We start from the raw sequence: 16,402 nt of genomic DNA, 5'->3' as shown, positions 1-16,402 counted from the left end.
ATGCATCAGCTCACTCACCTATAAAAAGAGCCCAATGCTAAAACCATATTTCTCAAGGTTTTTGGAGTTTCTCCTGTTCAGCTGATAAGATTCTTTTTCCAAATCAATGGCCGTGAGAAAGAGCAGAGTACACGAACTCCAGCCTGAAATAAATAATGCCAACATATCGGCATCAGGCATGGACAATGTATAAAATGTACTTCAAATGAAGTCACCTAAATGTCAGTTAACACCATTCTCCATTTATCCCTGCCTAGATTGAACACAGTGGGAAAATATTCCCCGCCCTAGCTCACATGGGCTGCTCAGAGATAACATCCCCATATCCCAGGGCTTGCTGGTAACCCCATATCGGTGTGACAGAGTTGGTACGGTTGTTCTCAAAGGGCTGAGAGAAGATGACTACATCTGTTTTTCTTATTGCATCCAGGCCACAGTGCAGAGCCTGGTGTGGAGAACTGGCTCTTGGAAACCATCTCTGTTCACGATTAAAGATATTTTCTTTAGAAAAGACTTAAATGGCCAGCGTGGATTAATTTTTCCTTCTCTGTAATCGAGGTTAGTTAACATTTGCATGTGGTAATCTTTTTCATAAGTTCCTGGACATAAATCACTCGTCAAAGAGAGTCTGGTGGCTTGGAAGCAGAGAACAGCCATCCAAAACACCGCTGTGTGGGCCAAGGGTTGTGTGAGCTCCTCTCTCCCCAGCTGTAAATATCAGCAGAAAAACGAGTCCAGGAGTGGTGAATGGCTGGATTCAGTGCAGAAAAATGGCATTTCTGGAGGGCCGGTTTTGGAACTAGAGAGTCGGTGCAAGAGGATTTGGGTTCACTCTGTGAAAGTCATTTGTGTGGCTTTTACAGACTGTCTCCCGTCCAAAAGGCAAAATGAACATGAAGCAGGCATTGGGCAGCACCACTCCCACATCATCACCTGGTACAAAGCTTATGCATGACAACAAAATAACAAACATCATATGGACTCTTTGGGCAGATGGTTAAACTGCAGCAACAAATGCATGCACGTACATGGACTAAGATTTATGTGCTCTGGGGCATACAGGAAAGAATTCTAAACTAATTAAAGGCATGGCTTTGAAGCAAATTCACAGAGTGTCATCATTAAAACCTCTCCTGCGTAAACGGGTTAGGGTGGTCCTCTGACTTAGCTAGGCTAGTCTGCATTTTAACCTTGAGCTATATTATGCTAACTTTCCTATGAGCTCCCTTTGAGCAGCTCAGACTGACATAGCTCTGGTGTTTGTGTTCAAGGGAACAGACTGCAGATAATCAGTCCCTTGTATGATTACAGAGCAGGACAAGGAAGCCAGGACTTGGTTCTGCTAGTTGTATTGGGAGCCCCTCCACCCCTCAGGGAAAAAGGATGGAGCCTTGGAGGACCATGTACTTGCAGCACCCTGCAGAGCTTGAGAACACTTTTTACCATGGTAAAACCTCCTTCTTGCTGGGTTCTCCCCCAGGTGCTAGTGCAAACCAACTGCTCATCATACAGTAATTGCAGGACATCCAACACCATCTGAGGGGCCTCCCAGGCTCCTATGGATCATATCTGGAGTCTACATTGCTCATGGGATCCCAGCATCTCATGGGATGTTGGCTGCTGTCCATACAACCCCATGAGATGTAGCCCACGTGCATTAGTTTTAAGCTCTGTAAGCATCACAGAAAAACAACTGTTTCTTGATGGATGTTGCTTTCACCTGGCCTAAAACTCAAACTAGTCCAACAAAAACCTGTTCAGCAGGAACTCAAAGAGCAATAAAACACATGTTACTGAGTTATGAGACCTCGTCCTGCTCTAGCATGCTATGCCTCTTACAGCCCCACTCCACTAACTAGGCAGAGAGCTACTAAAACATAACCCCAAGTTTATTATGTTAAAACTGCAGTAAATCTGTCATGGCCATTCAGGCACTAACATATGACTGTGGAAAATATGTTGGCCTAAGATTTGATAGCAGCAGATGGGCACGTTGCTATTGTTTCATCATCGTAAACTAGGGGGAAATGCTTAGTTACAAGGATCCAAACTCTGCAGGACAGATCTTTGGCTGGTGTAAAGTGGCCCAGAGCCAGGGAAATACATGGAGCTCCCTCAAAACAAACCAGCCAAGGACCTCATCCTGCCATTCTCTTTGCCATCTCACACAGAGGTAAGAAGGGCCATCCTGGCCCAGGCTGCAGAGTCATCTAATCTGTCCTATCTCTGCCAGAAAGTGTTTTTGTAGAAGCAGAATATAACTGAACCTTTTCCCAAATACTCTTTTCCAGCTTTTGTCTACTAGTGAGGGATGTTCTATGCCAACACAGTCAATAGCCACCAATGGCTCTATCTCCATGATTTCTTCTGCTCACTTTTAGAAAAGTGATTCATATTTATGAACATATCAGAGTCATATGACTAAGTGTTCAACAGCAAAATTACACATCTTATGTAAAAAAAAAAATCCTCTTTTTCTGCTTTAAAATGATTACCTGTAGGATTTTCACCACCTGTTACTACTTGCACTATGTGAAGACACACAAATGATCTGTTTTTCATTATTTCATGTCACTCATGATTTGATGGATGGCAAAGCTATCCACTGACCTATCATAATCTATTGGCTAGACATCTATCATGGTCAGTCATGCCTTTTCAAAAGTGAAGATTCCCAGTCTACATACGTCATGGAATCATAGAATGGTCTGAGTTGCAAGGGACCCTTAAAATCCAGCTGGCCCCACTCCCTGCAATGAACAGGGACTCCCACAGCTCTATCAGGTGCTCAGAGCTCTTTTCAACCTGACCTTGGGTGTCTCCAGGGATGGGGCAACCTCCACATCTCTGTGCGACCTGTGCCAATTCTTCACACCCTTAGCACAAGCAACCTTTTCCTTTTATCCAATATAAATCTCCCCTCTTTTAGTCTGAAACCATTTCCCCTTATTCTATCACAGCAGATTCTGCTAAAAAGTCTGTCCCCTTCCTTCTTACAGCCCCCTTTAAATACTGAAAGGCAGCCAAGTATTTAGAACTTATATTTCTCTGGCACATAAACTCCTAAGAGGACCAACAGAGGAAAACACCCGAAGATGGAAAATGCATAAGGTGTTTATACTGTGGCTTAAAGATCACTGTATATTTTAAGTCTACAATTAAACCAGTCGGAGGTTAAAAATGAAAAAAGACCTGAGAGTCTGAGAGAGAATTAGACTGTGGGAAGAGCCGAGGCACTGTCTAGTGAGTCCTTGTGCCAGCAGGACTCACAGGCATCAGGAGACAGCTTTGGATCCAGCTGTCAGAGATCAGCCAGGCATGAAGAGCTACAAGACATCCCTGGGGCTGGGGAGCACAGAATGCTGCAGCCAGACGTAACGGAGGTCCCTCAGCAGTGCTCTGTGTGTGTGTTTTGTTAGCAGAGGTGGATGGCTGAAACAGCAGGGAACTGTTTTTTTGGTGCTTTGCTGTCTTACAGTTCAGTTATTTGCAGAGTGGAGGTAAAATGTGATGCGAAAAGTGGAGAGGTGATATTGTCACTAAGACAATGGCTCTACAGCATCGTATAACAACCTCCAGGGGTCATCTCTTGATAACCGCTCTCATAGAAGGCTTAACCCCATTTTACTGACTTTGTCCATCCCCTCTTATCATCAGCAGTGCACCTGCAAGGAGATCCTGGCTCATCTTTTCTCAGGGTGATATTTAGATGTCTCCTGAAAAACGTGAGATCCCCTTTTTGGCTCAGAAGTAGTGGTAATAGTGATGCTGACAATGGTATTGATAACAACAACAATCAGAGTACTGCCACCTATGATAATATTAACTGGAAACAATATAATACGATCACCAGAAGCAGAAGGAATACATAGCTTCAGTGGCAGATATTTGCTCTTGCTGCTTCTAGTCCAAAAAATATGTAAAGTTTTGGCCTCTGATCTTTATTAAATCCCTGAAAAATATTGTGGCAAAAACCTTATGATGCTGTCTGTGTTTTACTAAGATTTTTTGGGGCCCATTCTGCTGATTTTTTTCTTTTCAAGGGGGCTAAAGCTCATGGAAATGCTTTCTTAATAAAAAGGAGGAAAATTAGCAACATTTTCTATGAACTTGTCCTTGTTTCTCATTGGTAGGAGGAATATTCTGTGGCTAGTTAATATTTCTGGATGTAAAATTTTAACAACAGCAACAAAATAAAACTCAGTAAAAAATATAAAATCTACATTTACAATGTCCAGAGTTAAACCCAGCCTAAATCTCCCCTCTTTCCATTTGAAATTTCTGCAAGAGTTGCACTGAATTTCTGCACCATCAGACTCAAAACAAGTCCCACAAAAAGGAAAAGCTTGCTCCCAGTATTGGGCTATCTATTGGCACAGTATTGGGAGATCTATTTATATATGTCATATTTCAGCAATGCCTTCCCAAACACAAACATTTTACGGATTTGGGGAAATTCAGCTTCACAATTCCCTTTTCTTTAATGTAACGGAAATTTACTGTGGAGATAATAATGGCTTTCATGTTGACATGGGACTCAATTTTTTTTACAAAACTCCCATGGACATCAGAGAATGCACAACTGAGCCATCAAGGAGTTGCAAGAAGGTCTGGATATAATGACAGCCAGAAGCTTGGAGAAGAGAGCAAAAGAGCACACAGTCTGTACATGCCGTGTCCTTATGCTGTGTTAAGCATCCACAAAGACCACTGCTGGAAACAGGATGAAAGGCTAGATGGACTTCTTCTCTATTCTATGGCCATATTTATATTTTTATGAGCTGGATTCTGTCCAGTCAGGTTAAGAGTCATAGAATCATGGAATCATTAATGTTTGAAAAGGCTGTTAAGATCACCGAGCCCAACCCCAACCCATCTCCACCATGCCTGGGAACCATGTCCCCAAATGCCACACCTCCAAGGTCTGGATTGGTGATCCCTGGGGTTATTCAGTGTCCCATAGAACAGTCCACACATTCTTTTGCAGGTTTGAAGACCAGAATGGTCTGGAAAGAATACAAATTATTTTTTGAATGGCTCAACCTGGCATCTTTTACGTGGCATGTCCAACATTTAGAACACTTCTTGCTCTAACTCGAAACAAAACACATGGCAAACAAAAGGTAGTTCTCTCCAAGGTGAGTCCTGATACTTGCAGTGAAATCCACTCACCACCACCTGTATTAGAGGTGGGGAGAAGGGGAAAAATGGAAACACTGCTGAACTGATTAAACCTGCTCACAAATCCATATGCTATGTTATTGAAAAAGGAGAGAAGGAAGAAGAAAACAAGCATTTGTAACAGGATGAAATCTGGGAAAACGGGACCAAAAACTCTTTGTAATTCAAAGCAGTTGTGGGAGTTCTGAGCCCATAAGCCATAAATGACTAAAACATGTCCCTGCATTTTGAATTATGAAAAAGATATTAGGGTGGGTTTTTCTCTCTTTTTAATGGGATTTGATGGAATGCCAGAATATCAGAGTTTGTGTCTTTTTTTTTTTTTTTGTATTTTTTTTTAATGGCTCATCTTGCCAAATGTGCTCATGAATGCAATTTGGTCTAAAAACACACTGACTTAGGAGGAGAAACACACAGACACACAAAACTTGTCTCGTGTTACTTGGCATGTAAATCTCTTTCATTTGTATTTAAGAAATGAAATAAAACGTAAGTCCTCCAGCAACCTGGTAGGCTTTGCCTGGTGCCAGTGCTGGGGCCTTATGGAAGTTGGGAACAATTCGCTGTGCATGAATGACTCCCACTTCTGATCGAAGAGCATCTCCTCCCTCCCTCCAAAATGCTTTTGTTTCTGACTTAATGTCACTGTTTCCCATCCTGCCTCAGAACTGCGGCATGTTCCCAGAGCTACCGATTTCTGATGGCTTTTTTATTTTTTAGATGATTTCCACCTGCTCTTCAACTGGTGGGGACTGCTGTCTGCCTGCAAATCATGGCCTTTTTTGGAAATGTAGGAATGGAAAGGAGCTGATCTATTTGCCAAGGCAACATTTTTTTGAATGCAAACTCACGAGACATAGAGATGGTACACAGTTCTGTCATGAACAAGACTAGCAATAAATTTTCACGAGGTACAAATTTCATCCATGTATCAGGCTTATACTTTCAAGCTGTCAACCCATATTGAGGGTCCAATGCTATGTCTGTCAACGAAACATTCACTCTTTTGATAGTGGGGCAATGTTTATTACTGTTATATTTGTTACAGTAGCTATGGAGTTGTTTTGGATGAATGATGTCCACACATATAACAATCTCTGCCTTAATGACAGTGGTTTCTGAACTGTGGTTGGCAGATATCTACAAATCCTTGGAGCTCATCAAAGACGTGTACAAGATAGCCAAGAAGCCTTACTCTATTTTCAGAAAGCTTCAGATAATTCAATGGAGATAGAAATGACTGGAGTTCTGCAAATAATAAAACACTGGAAAGTACTAGTGTAGGAAATATCTGGGGTCTCTGGAGTGGTACTGCAAGGAGAACCAAAAGCCCAATTCTCTGACTTGATAATGTTTCTCTTTGGCTTTCTAACAGGTGACTTCTTATTTCTAATAAACTGGTAGTACTCATTTTTAAGACTTTGTTCAGTGACAGTTTACGGAGGCTGAATATATGACCAGCAGAAATCATGAACGCGTCCAAGTTATGGTTTTGAGTGCTTCAGACAGTAAGAAGCATATCAGTGGAAAGCACTATAAATATTTCTACTCAATTTCCTGCACTGTTGGGTTGTATAATGCTCCCTAGCTCTTTGTGAACAGTTTACTAATTCTTTATAGACTAGCCACGACTGAACTCCTAGGTTTATGTGGGACCAACAAGTTGCTACAGGCCTGGAGTATCGCCCAGGCTGAGGTTTTGCTGTTTTGATTCTATGAAATTATTTGTCTTCTGTTCAAACATAAGGCTCCCTTAAAGCTTGGGAATACAGCCACGAAGAAGCAGGAACACATCTGATAAAGACTCAGCAGTGCCTTTGCTGGCAGAGCTCGCTGCAAGTCGCATCTTTATTTTTTTATTTATTTATTTATCTTGGATTACTCCATCAAAGCTGCTGCCTAATCCGGGACCTTTGGGCACCCTCACACATCGTTAACAACACACTGGTGCCCCATCAGTGATAAAGTCACCACTTGGCATGGGCTCAGTGGTCAGAAACTGTCCTCAGCCTTATCACAACCAGTCTTTGGGACTCTCCAAGCACCTTATCAAAACAGAAGGGGATTTTTGGTGTCTGTTCCGCCACCATCCACCAGTCTCAGAAACATCAAGCACTTGAAAGACCTTTCTGTCAGTTCTCTGAATCACTTTCTTGGGAATAAGCTCCAAGAAATGGGAACGTTCCTGCTGGGAATGGAAGCACACAAGGGATCTTTTCTGGCTGGGAGTGGCTTGCAGTGCTGTTTGCAGTAGCACAGGGGGTAGTTCTTCTGCTGGGCAACTGTTTAAAGGAGAAGACTTGATAAAGGCATGATTCCTACACTGTTGTTTTCTTCATCAGGATAGTGATTGAAAACACCAGTTGGCTGCGTTGACTCCCAGTTTTCAGAGAAGTTCATCTGACAGATTTTCTGCAGGGAAAGAAACTGCCCAGCATGTCAGAGAGTCCTGGCAAGCACTGCAAAATGCAGGAAATAAGAGCAGGGAGAGATCACAAAGCTCTGGAGAAGCTTCTCGCCTGCCAAGCACTCTGAAGAAAGCCAAGCATGGCTGAACACTGTTGAAAAAGAGTTGCCTCCACTTTTTGGAGCAGGATGGCAAGAGAAATGGCAATCTGTTTACAAGAGGTTCTCCCAGGTTCTGCAGTACAAGCTGACAACCCTAGTGGGAGGGTTGACATCCAGCTGCAGTGGTGTTGCCTTAAACGTGCACATTGGCTAATGGGCTGCATTGAAAAAGGAAGGCTGTAAACCCCCCTCCCCCCTCCCCTGATCATCTGCACAGCTCCCATTGACGTCACAATGATGAGTACGCAGAGATCAGGGCCAAAATATGGGCTCTGCATATTACAGATTATGAAGTTGTTATTATTTATTATTAGTTGAGTCTGTCATTATTGCCTAGAGCCTTGCTCAATGGGAAAATGTGCATGTAATGACTACCAGCATCTTTCCATCTGTTTTCTTACACGCTTTTCCCTTTCTTCAGCTCTTCCCCTTTCTTACATCTCACATTCCTTTCTGGAGGTTCCCCACCTGCTTATCCATAGCACAGTAGATGCTTCAGATGTCTTCGTTAGACGACGAAGTCAGCTCCTCATCTAGAAGCTACATAGAGATGTTCTTCACTCCTCTCTGCTTCTCCCACCTCTTCATAGAATCCTAGAATGGTTTGAGTTAGAAAAGACCTTTAAAGGCCATCTGATTGAACCCTCCTGCAACAAACAGGGACACCCACAGCTTTATCAGGTGCTCAGAGCACTGCTCAGCCTGACCTTGAGCATCAGGCTGGATTTTGAGTCACTGTATTGCAGTTGGGTGAAGTCTTAAGAGAACGTCAAAGTCTCAGCATCCCATGGGGAACATTTTAAAGTTTCCCTGTGCATTCCTAGGGGAGAGAAACTCACAGCACTTTTAACATCTGCAGCTTGAAGTTAAGTATAATAGGAACATGTTGCATGAGCCAGAGTTTCGGGTCAGATAGAAACAGCAGTTGAGTATTGGCTGCTGTGGGTTGTATGGCACAAAAGCTGATATATATAGAGTTGGTGGGTGAGGTTTGGAGAGTAAAAGATTATGCTGTACACAGAATTACATACAACATTCACGCCTGAGTGTTTTGTATTGTTGGTTCCCAATGCTCACAAATCATGAAGAAACACTCTCTACCCCTTCCCCTCACACTCTTCTTCCAGTTGACTTAAAAATCATGAGTTTAGGAAGAAAAATTAAAAAGATTAAAAAAAAAAGAGGTAATATTGGATTGTTTTTATTTCTTCTCTAGCTTTTGAAAGCTGAATGCTGTGGAGCTTTTATCACCAACAAATGGGCCAGACTCTCACTTACATTTCAAAAAGAAAACTGAGATTCTCTGTTGTATCACTCTGGATTTGGCAGTGTAATACCATGACAGTCAGAAGACAGTCTTAAGCAAGCAAAAAAGGTTTGCTAACCAGAACTGAAGCCAGCTGGCTGCAACAGGGCTTGAACTTTGTGCTGTCATCCGCAAATTAAAATTATCAATGGAGAAATATATTGATTCTACAACAGCACTCATGGCATTAACATGCAGAAGAGAATAAGATTTACTGATCCTTGATCCCAGGAGACAGAGCACCTGCATCCTATTTGGAGCTCTGCCATTATTTGAAAATTTGCCCATCAATGTCCAAAACGATGTTATAATAACAAGTCCTTTCCTCATCTCTAATTTCTGTGATTTTATGAGTACAGCCCTATGCTGTCTAAACTTCTTGGGAAAACATTCAGGGCATGCCCATGACCGTGCTTTCGAAAGAATTTGTGGGATTATGTCAGACAGTTCCCAGTGAGCCAACATCAAAGATATTGGGTTGCAGTTTTTAATAAAGCTTAACTGATCGTGACAGCTAGTTCATTCAATAGTTTTGAGCTGACAGGATGGATTGGAGGAAATACCCAATTACAGAAGATTATATGTGTATGAAGACAATGGACGCTGCTGTGTTTTATTTTTAGTGAGAATTGGAAAAATAAGAAATTGGAGTAGAATTAAAGAGGAGGCCATAAAGGAGATCAGATCTGAACATGGTGTTGATACATACAATTTCAGATTATCAAGGAGCACTTTGGTTACACAAACAGAAGGAGATGCATAGACAGGATAGATGAAAATGTCTTTCCATCTATCGCTGCACATAATGTAGTCATCTAGGGTGGTGTTTACAGGGACTGTGTTTGCACCAATGCACAGTGTTTGGGTCAAAAAAAAGCTATTTAAACAGCTACTGTGCAGGGCTGTCGGACTCTGAAATCACTTTAAGCTGCATTGACATCTCCTAAATTTAGGAAAATCTACATTTGGAGCAAAAAATTCAGTGACAGTCTAAAACTTCATAGTCTTCAGAAAGAAGTACACCTTTTTCTTCCTTCTCCTTTTTCACATCTACTGGACAACAGCATCACAGGCTGCCTCCTGCCTCTGTCCTGGTGCAAGCTAAGCTCTTAGCCCACCTCAGCCTCCATAACCCCTGAATTCTGGGTCATTCTCATCTCATCTTTGAGAAAAAGATCTCAAAGATAATGCCCAACCTCAACCCACCCCCACCATGCCCCCAAGTACCCTACCTCCATAGTTCTTGAACACCTCCAGAAACGGTGACTCTTCCACCTCCAGCATCTGACCACTCTTTCCGAGAAGAAACGTTTCCTCTTACCCAATCTGACCCTTCACTGGTATAACTTGTGCCCAGCAACTCCTGCCCTATCTCTTTGAGAAGTGTTTTACGATCACACAATTTATCTCAGTAACTCCCTTATAACCCAAATCTTTTCCAGAGTATTCAGATTTTGTCAGTGAATGTGGTTAAGTGATACAGCAGCTAGATTGGGGCACTTTAGTTTCTTGTCTGAATCAAAGGATATTTTATGAGCCTAATTTTTCTAAAATATGCTCCAAAACTCACTGCCCTTGCTACCTTTCCAAATTTCCCTCCATCTTTAGGCTACTTCCCAGTTACTAGTTAATAAAAGACTGCAAATTCAACAATAAGTTCTTTCTGTGGTCATTTTATACATTTTCCATGAATTTCCAACCATCTCACTTTGTACTCCTTTGTTTTATGAATATTTCTTGCTACTTCTCTTTCTGGTGATAATTTTAGCTGTGCTTTTTTAAATTGTTATTTCTCCTCTTTATGCAGACCACAAGATCTCACTAATCCAGATGCTAATGCAGTTCACCAACTCAAACAATTACAATTGCATGAGGACAAGAATAGGCCCACATAGGCTTCTTGCTGTAGATCTTAAACTTTGTAATGTGTGAAATCAGTCCTTCAGTTCAGTTCAAAATTGCTGCTTCAATGGTTTTTTGGGGGGTTTTTTTGGACAAGGTTTGCTTAAACCTGGGAAGATCATGTGTCAAACAGATATTTCATCCTATGGTTAACAATCAAATTAAGCATCCAATGGCAAATTCCACACCTAGCAGATTTTGAGAAGGAATTTGACAAACTTCCTTATGATTCACTTTGGGACAGCCTGAAGTATTGGGGCAATCAGAGAAAGATAATCATCACGTCTTCTGCTGGGCAGAGGGCAGTCTCTGTGGGTCAAAAAATGCAGCCCCACTGCTCTTCTGTGGGTTGAAGGAGATACTAATGCGAGATAAGGATATATTCCACCACCCATCCTATGTGGCATCATCACCGACTCCTCCAAGGGAAAGCAGAGAGGGCTCTGGAGTAGATCATGAAAATATGTCATCTTTGATGATGACAGCGCTCTTGAGCAACAGTTCAGCTGCTCAGCAGGAAGAAACCAAACCATTGTCCACATTACAAAATCCAACGTGAGGTTAATAGCTTGTGATGAAAATAAGAAGACAATAAGATTCCCAGCAGCTTCCAGTTCAAGGATTGCCTTTTAGAGGGCAGAAGGTTACAAAAGGTGAACTTATTTGTATGCCTTGGCAGACTCGTGATCGGTGTGGAAAATCAGCAGGAAATAATGTCACAAATTGGCACAGTAGCTGCTGATATTCAGGAGCCTGGATCACTGAAAACTTACAACTGACAGATCAAACTCTGGCCCTTTTGCTCAAACATCCTTTCCACCTTTCCACACAGATGTGAGTGCTGGAAATCCACCAAAGGTATAAAGAAGATACCTCAGTGCTAAGGAAAGCAAAGACCCAAGGAAAACAAAACCAAACCCCGAGGATTAAATGGAATGAGTTTGTAAGAAATACTGGGATTCCTCAAACTTTTGACAACCCCTTATCTTCAGCAGGATATATGCAAGCTATGCAGAAAACACAAAGCCAGAGTGTCTGCCACAGCAGGTGGGACACTAAGTAGCAGGAGAAACATAGGAAAGATAAAGAAATATAAAAATCCACTCAAAGGGTGAAAAATAGGGGAGTAAGTGCCAAGGAGATACGCAAAGAATGGTAGAAGGCAGAGAAGAACTGAGAAGCTGTTTTGTACTCTAAAGATTCATCTCCATTAGCAAAAGTTTATGACCAGGAGCAAGACTTGAGCAACAGTCTGATGACTTGGCAATACGGTTATAGTATAATGCAGGCTGGAGAGAACCTCTGAAGGTTTCTTATCCCACACTCTGCTCAAAGCAGGGCCAAGCCAAATTTGGATGGAGGGTTTCAGAAACTGCCTGGATCTCTGTCCAGGGTTTTGTTATCTTTATGGTGAAAATGCAGTTGTTTCCTTAACATGTTGTCAGACATTTCCTTATAGCACCTTGCATCTCTACTGCTTGCTCTCTTGTATTTTAAAGATCTGTGTGGCTCCACCCTATCTTCCCCACAGGTAGGTGAAGATGACAGTAACATTTCCCTTAAAACTTCCCTTCCTTTCACATGAGTGTAGTCACTTCAAAGTAAAAATCTCCCAAAAAACACCCATTATCAGTGAATGACTTCAGTCAAGGAGTGGTTATAACTGGGAAGATGGGTAAGACCACGACACTGCCCAGCAAGACTGGGGATGCCCTCTCCCTGGAAACAAAGCCAGGTTAGATGGGGCTTTGAGCAATCTGGCCTATTGGGAGGTACAAAGTTAGGGGGGTTGGAACTAGATTGTCTTAAAGGTCCCTTCCAACCCAAACCACTCTATGATAACACAGGCATTGACTTATGAGGCTTCTCTTCTTTTATTCATTCAGCTATGAAACCCACTTAGCTCTTGATAACGTGGTCATGGGGTTGAAGTCACGGTGAACAAAGTAAGCACATCCAACACAGAAAATTCCAGGTGGCTACAGCCCTGAGAACAGGAGGATCTCAGGTAAACCATCTGTCTACAAAGCTTTCATGAAGCAACATCAAAAAACAACCCAAGAGCCACACAGGGCTCCATCCTTACCTTCAGCATCTCCAGTGATGGGACACCCACAGCTCATCTAGGCAGCAGAACCAGGGCCTCAACACCCCCTGTGTAAAGAAAATCTTACTAATATCCAACATAAATTTTCCCCTCTTGCAGCCTATTGTATACATGAGGCATGCACACAACTCACCATCAAGAGCACCAGGCTCACAGGGTCTCTTGCATCTGTTTTAAATATAGAAGAGAGAAAGTGAAATACAGCTTACTGTTATCTTTTTCTCTTCACGGTGAGCTAATAAACCTTGAGAAGATTGAGGGATACTTATAGGCAACCCCTTCCGGAATTCCTTAGAAGGACATTTAAAACAGAAGATGGTATTGTCTCTTTTTTTTGCATTTTGGAGTAGCTTTAAACTTCTAAGCACAGCAAATGCAACACATCAAGTATACCAGCTTCGACCTAGAAAGAGGAACACATGTACAGAAACAACTTAGAAAGAAACAGTTAGGACTGTACACTCAGCACTGTAAGGAAAAGTCAAACCTAAAGAGCAAAATATAATCCTCCAACAACAGCTGGCATGGACTGAAATAGCTCAGCCTCAGTTTCCAAGTGATAGAAATCAGCTGCATCCCAGCACAGCTGATCTTGGTGTAGGGCATAAATCTGCATGGAGTGCAAGCTCTTATTTTTTTCTTTCTTTCTATGATAGAGATAAGCATACTTGATTTTCTAGGCTGGGAAAGGTCTTGGTAAATGTGGCTTTTTTTTTCCCTTTTTTTGTGGTTAGGGAGCAGTGCAGATGGTATTGAGCACATTGACCTTTAGCATAGCTATGGCTTCAGGAAAAAGGGAAAAGCAAAATAGAGATGGAGGAGTTTAGATTTTGTGATCCTTATGAGTCTTTTCCAACGTGGAATGCTATACAAATCACAGACAAGGAAATTAGTGAGACTTGAAAAGGGAAGGAGAGGTTAAAAGAGGGGAAAAAAAGGGAGAACGTGAAACCAGGAGAAGGGAAATATAGACAGCAGAAAGGATAGCGGTTGATGTGGGGAAGACAAGGTTTCAAATGAGAGTATATCGAATGGGAAACTTGTAAGGGCAGGGAGGATGGAGTAAGACACCCCTGGCAGGAGGGAAGGAGCTGCATCCTTCCTTCCTGGGTTTGTGGAGCCCTCCTGGGGGAGGAGGGAGTGGCTTTGCTCGTTCATTTTCCTTCAGAAAGGCTGCTTTGGAGCTAATGGTCTCTCCAGCCCCAGACAGAGCTCAGCAAAGCAATTTGTCCATGTCCCCCAGCGCCAACCCTCCCCCTCCTCCTCCCCCCCCCCCCACCATGCGAACCTGCTCGCCATCCACGTGCAATCTGTTATGACAAAAAACAAAGCTGAAGTCTCAGCGACCCCTCCGTGCCCCTCCCCCCCTTCCCCTCCCTCCCACACGTGTGCACGCACACGCTAATTCCTAACCAAACAATTCAGGGGCTGTTGGCTGGATGCGTGTCCTTTGGCTGCCCTGGTGTAACCCCCAGAAGCAGCGGAATTAAGCCCTTCTCTTTAAATATTTTTGAATGATTTGCTTCAGTGAAAAGTGAAATCTGGAAAAATGCTGTCATGCTGCAGGAGCGGTGTGAGACCTCCCCTTAAGTCCTGAACCCCACGAGAGCCATCGCCTCCGCTGGGACCAGTGGCCAAGACCAAAAAGTGCCTTCTGGGCTCCTTTCCAGCTTTAAAAATATATTATTTATAGTGCACAAACAGCCAAGGGGAACTTTGTTTGTTCTTCACATCTGTCCCCTGCAGCACTGCAGTCCAGGCTGCAAAGGGATGTTCAGGGCACTGTAGGTGACAGCTCTCTGTGGCAAAATGGAGGCATGGGGCACTTCTCACGTGGGACTCATCACACGTGGTTGCAGAGACACAGGAACAGTTTTCATATTGCTAAGCCTGCTGCTGCTTGTCCCATCTGTCTGCAAAAGGAAGCATTGGCTTCTTAATAAGCGTGGTGGTTTTCTTTTCTTTCACTTTGGGCTTGGGTGACCGCTGGGCACAGATGCCAGCTTGCATTTTGTGCTTTGGCACTTGCAGACTGTAGACAAATCAGACCCTGCAACCAGCCTCCCAAATCTGGGATCAATCAGGTCAATCCCAGCAAAGCATTACGAGCAACTCCCAGCTGGATGACGGTGGAAAGAAGCAAGAAGTCATGATCTGAGAGCAATGTTGCTTCAAAGCAGGATCCTCACTGAGCTCTGGAACAGGTATAGGGGTTAAACTTTGCCTACGCTGTGAAGACCATGTGGCTGAGGGCACCATGCCTAATTCATTGATGCATTCTGAAGTTCAAAGTGGCTGCAATGGTGTGGAGGCTATTTCCATGCTGTGTTCATCTACATGTGACAGAGAACAATTTTGGCTGGCCTGTGGCATGGCATGGCATGGCCCGAGGGCTTTGTGGCTGACCATGCAAGGTGCAGGAAGAGGGTGGCCAGATAGTTCCAGAAGGCCACTCTCTCATCCTTTCTGCCTTTGGGAAGAAGTCTGCTATGAGAACCAGTTAGTCCTGCATCAGAGTTCATTTGGGAGGAAATTAGCTCACTCAACCCAATGCATCGGAATAACAACCTGTGCAGTGTGCATCACTCGAGGGAGGAACGGGACCAGGCTGGGAAGAAGGGAATCAGAAGTATTTGACAGGGCAGAGGACTCTTTCTGTTCTTCAGATGCAAACAGTGTCTGCATGCTGCACTATGGGTTTCCCACTGGAAACTTCTGCTCTGATCAATACAGACTCTGTCTTTGGCAGAAAAGAATTGAACCCATGTGAAAACTGCAGGGGGTGGGCATATTCTCGTGAGGTTCTTATCCAGTTCTCAGGTCTCCAGTATTTGGAGCACTAAAACAGGAGGTTTGTAGCTCCTGTCCGGTCATTTTGAGGTTCTTAAAGGTCCACTAGGGGACACAGGCAGCACAGCTGATCCAGAAAAAAAGTGCAGTAGGAGTGTATGGAGGATGTGCCTCCTCCACAGCAATGACCAGCATGGCTCTGAGCTTCAGTGAGATGCAAAAATACCCTGAAGGTTAACTGGGGGCTGCCATGGAGAAAAGAAAAGCATGCAAGGCAGATCCCGAGTACTACCCTGATTCTTATTGCATGCTTTTCCTCTGGGAATGACCAGGACAGAAGCAGTGTGGACGTGGCCCCACTTTTCTGGGCATTCCTGAGATTCTAACACCAGAGCTGATCACAGAAAGGAAGCTAATGGTTTTGAGCTCCTAAAACACCTTCCAAATACATATTTTGTAAGCTTGGTGCCCTTTGGCCACATCTGCTCTTCTCTGACCTCCTCTTCTATGTGTGCCTGCTGCAGGCTCTTTCACTGAGGATTTCTTCA

Source organism: Cyrtonyx montezumae, unplaced genomic scaffold (genome assembly GCF_038088225.1).
Source record: "Cyrtonyx montezumae isolate F1298 unplaced genomic scaffold, pur_monq_1.0 scaffold_2, whole genome shotgun sequence".
Lineage (NCBI taxonomy): Eukaryota > Metazoa > Chordata > Aves > Galliformes > Odontophoridae > Cyrtonyx > Cyrtonyx montezumae.
Note: the sequence above shows the minus strand (reverse complement) of the source record.